Source organism: Mandrillus leucophaeus, unplaced genomic scaffold (assembly GCF_000951045.1).
Source record: "Mandrillus leucophaeus isolate KB7577 unplaced genomic scaffold, Mleu.le_1.0 Scaffold3, whole genome shotgun sequence".
NCBI lineage: Eukaryota > Metazoa > Chordata > Mammalia > Primates > Cercopithecidae > Mandrillus > Mandrillus leucophaeus.
In genome coordinates this window covers 4,660,637-4,668,722 of record NW_012103142.1, presented here as the reverse complement: position 1 = coordinate 4,668,722, position 8,086 = coordinate 4,660,637, and positions in this window count along the sequence as shown.

The following is an 8,086-nucleotide window of genomic DNA, read 5'->3' as shown; positions in this document are numbered from 1 at the left end:
TTGAAGCAACAGCTCTCCTGCCCCAGCACTTATGCTCTCCCAGTTAGTGGATACTTATCTTGACAACCAATTACGTGGATGCTGGAATGGGTGTGGGTGTAATAGCATATGGCACACTTAACAACATGTGACGATTTTCTTTTGGGCGTTGTGAAAGAGTAAATTCTCAAATCTACACAACCTAGGACAGTTTTAATCATTTCCAGCCATGGCTATGAAAGTTGATGTCCAGAAGACTATGAGGAAAAATCTAAATTTGTGCGAATAGCAGAGGGGAGCATACAAGTCAGCATACATAGGGACTCTGTAGACATTCCAAGAAATTTTCTCTTTTTTTGAGATGGAGTCTCGTTCTGTCACCCAGGCTGGAGTGCAGTAGCACAATCTCAGCTCACTGCAACCTCCACCTCCTGGGTTCAAGCGATTCTCCTGCCTCGGCCTCCCAAGTAGCTGGCACTACGGGCATGTGCCACCATGCCTGGCTAATTTTTTGTATTTTTAGTAGAGATGGGGCTTCACCATGTTGGCCAGGCTGGTCTTGAACTCCTGACTGTAAGTGATCTGCCTGCCTCAACCTCCCAAAGTGCTGGGATTACAGGCATGGGCCACTGTGCTGGGTGAAATTTTCTTTTTGACATCCCAAAACAGAACTCATGCTTGCTCACCATCTCCAGTGTCTTCCCCAGATGTGTTCCTCTCCCTGAGTTACTTCAGTGAACACTATTACTGAGATTGTTGTCCAAGGCAAAAACCCATGGTCATCTTTCCCTCCAGGCTCTCCCTCACCCCCACATTCAATCAATCATAAATCTTGATCTCTCATTGCCTTCATTTCTCACCTATAAGATGTGAGACCCTGTCTCCACTTAAAAAAAAAAAAAAAAAAAAAAGAGTTCCTCATCTAAAGTGCTGGTAACAATGCTCAACCAAAGTTATTGTGCTGCTACTAGCTAACATGATTATTTATCTCCTCAAAGTCTGCAATCCAGTCACACAGAATGCCTTTCACTTCAAGGGGCCAGGCTGTCTCTCACCTCCACACCCTTCCACTTCCTTGCCTGCTCCCCAGCCCTATCCTCTCCCCACCCTTACTCTGCTGACTCCTAGTCATCCTTCAAGTCTTTACTAAGATGCCACATGCTCCCGGAAGCCTTCCATGTGCCTCAGTCTGGGTTAGTTGTCCCCTCTCAGTGCTTTCTTGGCTCCAAGACTATGCCTACAAACACTTGTTACTCTGTGTGTTCTCCACTGGACAAGCTCCAGAAGGTCACATATTGTGCCTGTCTTTTTTCAGGGTTGTAACCCTAGTAGCTAACACAGTGTCTGGCACGTTAGGTATTTGGTAACTATTTGTGCAACGAATGAATGTGAACACTTCTTCCCCAGGGGTTCAGGAGCTAAGTTCTCCTTAGAAGGGACTGGGCAACTCCAGAAGAGCAGGGAAAAGTGAGTAGTCTGGCCGGGTGCGGTCGCTCACGCCTGTAATCCCAGCACTTTGGGAGGTCTACACGGGCGGATCACGAGGTCAGGAGAACGAGACCATCCTGGCTAACACGGTGAAACCCCGTCCCTACTAAAAATACAAAAAATTAGCCGGGCGTGGTGGCGGGTGCCTGCAGTCCCAGCTACTCGAGAGGCTGAGGCAGGAGAATGACATGAACCCGGGAGGCGGAGCTTGTAGTGAGCCGAGATCGTGCCACTGCACTCCAGCCTGGGCAACAGAGCGAGACTCCATCTCAAAAAAAAAGAAAGGAAGAAAAGAGAGTGAGTAGTCCTACCCTTCATATTCAGGTATGGGAAGAGAAGGTAGGGGACACTCCTTTCGTCCCTTGAATTTCAGGACCTGACCTGTGGCAGAAGGGTAAGGAGATTTTCCAAATGGGAGGAGGATAGCCACAGCTGCTCTGTGAGGACTGCACACTTAGAAACAAATTACATGACCAGAGGCATTCACTGGGAAACTGGCCTGCTCTCCAGGTTAACCCTCAAGCCTCATACTATGATCTTTGAGTCAAGGGCAGCTGCCAGCTCCCAGGTCATAGCATGCTTGGGAGGGATTTTCCCAAAAATCAGGAAAGACGCTACCCATGACAGCCTGTGCCTTTGCTGGAAGAAGTCAGAGCTGCCTTGTGTGGCGGGAACCTCCTGGGTAGAAACCATGTATCCCAGGGGAGGAAGGGCTAATATCCAGACTCACATGGCTCAGGATGAAATGTAGTTCACATCATTCAGCACTGTCTGCAGCCCTGGAGAAATGCCCAGTGCCCCAGCCACAATGCCTTTTTTCTTTGTTAAAAGAATTCTTGTAGGAGGTTGGAGGTGGAGTTCATGCCTGTAATCCCAGCACTATGGGAGCTCAAAGTGGGAGGACTGCTTGAGGTCAGGAGTTCAAGACCAGCCTGGGCAGCATAGCAAGATTCTGTCTCCACAAAATATTTTTAAAATTAGCTGGACATGTTGGCATGTGCATGTAGTCCTAGCTACTTGGGACGCTGAGGTGGGAGGCTCACTTGAGGTCCGGAGTTCAAGACCAGCTTGGGCAACGTAGTGAGATCTTGTCTCTACAAAAAATTTTAAAAATTAGCTGGGTGTGGTGGCACATGCCTTTTGTCCTAGCTGTTCAGGAAGCTGAGACGGGAGGATTGCGTGAGCCCAGGAGTTCGAGGCTGCAATAAGCCATGATAGTGCCGCTATACTCCAGCCTGGGTCAGAGTGAGACTCTTGTCTCTTAAAGTAAAAAAGCTTGAGGCCGGGCACGGTGGCTCACGCCTGTAATCCCATCACTTTGGGAGGCTGAGGCAGGCGGATCATGAGGTCAGGAGTTCAAGACCAGCCTGGCCAATATTGTGAGACCTCATCTCTACTAAAAATACAAAAATCAGCCAGGTGTGGTGGCATGTGCCTGTAGTCCCAGCTACTCAGGAGGCTGAGGCAGAAGAATTGCTTGAACCCAGGAGGCAAAGGTTGCAGTGAGCTGAGATCGCGCCACTGCACTCCAGCCTGGGTGACAGAGCGAGACTCCGTCTCAAAAAAATAAATTAAATAAATAAATAAAATAAAAAAGCTTGTAGAAGGCAGGCTTGAGGAAGTACAATGGAGCACACTGATTGGCTGGCTGTGCTGAGGACTGAGGCTACGCTGGTGGCAATGACATCCCTTGCCTCCACTCCTTCCACCAAGTGTCTATCTTATCTACATTGACAGCTATGAGGAAGGAAATGGGGGCTATTTACAGGGGGCGCCATGACATCTACTTTCTCCCTGGTCTCTGGGATAAGTTCTGGGTTCCAGTGGTTATGGTACTGATGATGGTCAGCGGCAACTTGGTTGAGAAACTGAGAATTCTAAAGGTGTTGGTGATACCAAAGGTGCCAAAATGTGGCCTCAAGTTTTGGGAAGAGCTGTTCTCCTGCCTCTGTAGTGACACTGCTACCATGCTGGGCAATTCCAGAGCACCAGGAAGGAGAAGCATTCTTAGACTGAATGGTGGCTTTCTCACAAGAACACGAAGACCTGGGGTGAGCAGGCTTCAGGAGTCAACCATGTGGGGAGACGCCAGCGATGCTCTGGTGAATGTTTAACCACCTGTCCAGGGGTGGGGAAAGCTCCAACTTACAGCATTTGCCAATTTCCATGGTGTGAATCCTCCCACCATGGCTGATTTCAAACTACCAACATGACGTCACTGAATGTAGAGTTGGGAACAGATGCACACCATTAGCTGCAGAGCCAGGGCGGCACTGGGAGAGGCCCAGGGAAGACGGGGAGGAATTGAGATTAGGAGAGCACTCTCACAGCCAGGCTGAAACTCACAAAGGCTCATGGTCCTGAAAACTTGTCCAGCCCTATCCACCACTAGGTTAAGTTTGGTGTCAATATTCGCATCAGAAACATTCAGCTGTGCTTACCTTGGCTGAAGTATCTGAGGCTTCCACAGAGCTCTTCTGAGTGCCTGCCTATACAGGACAGTGGTGTGTGGTGCTTCAGGGCCTATTCTCCATGCTAAGAGGCCAAACTTGCCCTGAAACCTGCCACGGATATACCCTTGAAGGCCCCTGGGTAGAGCTGGGTAGAGGCCCAGGAGAGCTTGATCTCTAAGGAGCTGGTCCCTACATCCTGAGGGCCGGTGGGTGGTGGTAAAAGCAGCAGACTGCAAACGTTTGGGGCTACCCAGGTCCTAGAGATGTGACATGCCAGCTCTGGGTCTCAGGGTGGGCCAGCGTAGCCTGCTGGCTCTCCTGCGTGGAGGTTGAGGAATGTGAGGAAACACCCACTATTGCTAGCTCAGTAGGTAGCAGTGCGTAAACCCCTCTCACAGCATCTGATAAACCTTTGAAACGCTTTTGACACCTTACTAGAACATCAGCTCACAATGGTTGTGTTTTGCTCATTGCCATACCAAACACCTACAGCAGTACCTAGTAAGAAAATGGGCATTTGATAACTATTAATGAATTGAATTTATTGGATACATGCAGAGTATAAATAGCCCCAAATCACAGCAGGTTGAAGTATTCACAGAGCCTGAAGGAAAGTGGATGGCAGAGATAGTGGCTCTGGAAACTGAATGAGGTGGGCATCTGGAACGCAGTAAAGAAGCAGCAGGCAGGAGATACTGCTTGGCGACTAAATGAGCTCAGGCAGCCCATCACTGGTACATTGTTTGGGGATGCTGTAGACAAAGGAATGACGGCATTGGAGTATTTATTGAATACCTATCGCAGGCTCAGCCCTTTCCTAGGATTCATATACTTCTCTAAATGGAAGAATTAAGAAAATAGTTCATTATTTCTCCTTAATACAAGGCCCCATCGTCTTCCCAGGAACCCCACACTCCCACTGCCTCAACTCCCATTTGTGGGAGAAGCTGAAAAAGCTGACCAGGCAGGAAGTTTTTTCTCTGAATGAGGCTAAGTAGGGTTCAGAACAAGCCCTTGGCCTATTGTGACCAATGGCAGATCCTGTTCCAATCAGACCCCACATTTATGAACAAGTCTGCGTCTTAGAGCAAGAGACAGATTCCAGGATTCTCCTCATCTTAGATTAGGACCACAATACAAAGTAGACATTCCTTCTCTTAATTTCTATGTCAAATTTAGCTAATCATTGGATTCATCAGAAGCCTAGGGGGTTGAATGTCGAGATAAACATACCTAGAGCACCCCACGTTTCTGGGTTATCCTTAGATACGATGAGGCGGAGAGACTGCAGCCACGGAGAAAGGCTGTAAAGAGCAAGCAGGCAGTTGGAGAGAGCTACCAATCCCAGACACTCCAGCAGTTATGGTGACTGCCTGGATGGTCACTCACAGAGGAGGAAAAAGTAGTGAGAGAACTGGAGATAAGGGGGAAATCCAGGTCTTTCTATACAACAGCAGCTTCCAATCAGAGAAAAAGATGATGGGTATCCAGCTATCCAATCCACAGAGCACAGAGTCCCCTGCTTTGGCACAGTCTGATTGTTGGGATGAAGCATGCCTAGAGGTAGAGTGAGCCCTTTCTAGGTTAACACAACCAGATATGGGACACCTGCCATTCACTGCAAAGTGCTTCACATAGCTGGCCGCATTCATCTGCTTAATAAAACCAGATAATGAAACAAACTCCCTTTTCCAGTTCCCCAGAGTACTGCTGTAAAGAATGTGCCTTTAATTAGAGCCAGACTGCACAGCACTGGGGCTCAGCTATATTATAGTTTGATGCTGCAAGGCAGAAAAGTTACCATGTATTTTCTAGGCAAGCAAAATGCAGATGATGTTTAATATCAGGTATCTCTCCAAGGAAAGAACATTCTGTAGCTGAGACAAATAATGCAAGTTTGTGTTAATTTTTGGTTTGTCTTTTAAACATAGTACATTCAGGCCTTTGTTTGTGATCAGTGCAATAATGACAGATAAAATTAGAGATGAAGAAACCAAAACGAAGATACAAGGAGGCTGCGTAACTTGCCCGAGGCCCACACAGTTACTAACAGCAGGGCCAAGATTCAAATTCTGCTAGTCTGGCTTTTAATGTTGTTGTATTGATTTATTATTCTTTTTAGTCTATCTTTAAGAGCTCACTTTCCTAGATGTTGTGGAACATTTGAGAGGGATGTGGTATTCTGAAAGGAGGGGCTGCAAACCACTCTATGTCCAGCAGCTGTGGGATGGAACGGTGGTCAGTCTGTACATAGTCTTCAGGCTCAAGTCAAGATGATTCTTTGTGCAGTGGCTCATGCCTGTAATCTCAGCACTTTAGGAGGCCGAGGTGGTAGGATTGCTTTAGCCCAGAATTTCAAGACCAGCCTAGGCAACATAGTCTCTATTAAAACATAATAAAATAATTTTTAAAAAGATATTTTCTTTTTAAAATATCTTTTCTCTAAAGATGTATGTACAAGGGTGTTATGCAGCATTGTTTTAAGAGTAAAAAGGTTTGAACCAACCTAGATTTCTATCAAAAATAAGCCGGAAAAGTAAATGATAGTGCAAATACACAATGAAATAACAGGCAGCTGTAACAAAGAAAGGAAACTACTGACATGGAACTGTTGACAACATATATCTGAAAATAGCAAGGTACAGAATAGTGTACAGTTTACCATTTGTGCAAAACAAGGAAAAAGACCACATGTGTATTTGCTTGTGTGGACAGGGAAGATCTCTGGAAGAATACACAAGGAACTGTAATACTTGTTGCCTCTGAGTGGGAAGTAGTCACTGTGGGGAGAGGGTGAGAGGCATTTCATTCTACGCCAGTTTGTACCTTTTATTTCAAACTATGTGAACATATTGTCTACTCAAAAAGTGTACGTCTGTACTCTCCTAAAAACGAATTACAACATGTAAACTAAAGACAGAACATACAAAAATTGACATATACCCATGCAATCTATAAGCAAAACACATGTATGGGAAACAAGAAGTTATTAAATCAAGGTGGTAACCATCTTTTCCTTTTGTTCTCTATTTTTCCAGAATTGTTATGATGTGATTATAGTAAGTACTTTTAAAGCAATTTTTCCATGTTTAACTTGACTTCCTCCATGATTCTACCAGTATTTCCATCAGTAATCATGGGCAGAAGAATGGAAATGAAGACTAAGGACTCCAGAATCCTCAAATTCACAGCATATTCAACAAAGAAAAAATCCCTGCCATCCTTAAAAAGTTGGCAAGTCAATAGTTTCCAACCTTTTATGAAAATACATGGCGTATAGGCTGGGAGTGGTGGCTCACAGCTGTAATCCCAGCATTTTAGAGGCCGAGGCAGGTGGATCACCTGAGGTCAGGAGTTTGAGACCAGTCTGGCCAACATGGTGAAACCCCATCTCTACTAAAAATACAAAAATTAGCTGTGTTTGGTGGCACTTGCCTGTAATCCCAGCTACTCAGGAGGCTGAGTATTTCAATGTAATCACTTGATCCTGGGAGGCAGAGGTTGCAGTGAGCCAAGATCACACCACTGCACTCCAGCCTGGGAAACAAAGCGAGACTTCATCTCAAAAAAACAAAAAAGAAAATACATGGAGTATAAAGAACTACAAAAGAACAGTTCTTGGCTGAGCATGGTAGCTCCTGCACGTAATCCCAGCATCTTGGGAGGCTGAGGCAGGAGGGTTGCTTGAGGTCAGGAGTTCGAGACCAGCATGGTCAACATAGCAAGATTCCATCTCTACAAAAAAAAAAAAAAGAAGTGGAAAAAGGAATGGTTCTCTAGATAGGCAGTAAGAAGGCAGAGGGAAGCAAATCATTAAATTATGTAATGCACAGTTTCACAACCCGAGTAGAGGGCTCCTAGTTTCAAATAACCATTCTTTAATTTCTCATTATTTTTTTCTCATTCTCATCACAGGAAACCAAGGAAGCCATAGGTTATCCCTAACCTTCTATCTCCTAAACATCAAAACTAGTTTCCTTTCTGTTTAAAAAGGGGAGGTTGGCCAGGCATAGTGGCTCACGCCTGTAATCCCAGCACTTTGAGAGGCTGAGACAGACAGATCATTTGATGTCAGGAGTTTGAGACCAGCCTGGCCAACATGGTGAAACCCCTTCTCTACAAAAAATACAAAAATTAGCTGGGTGTGATGGCATATGCCTGTAGTC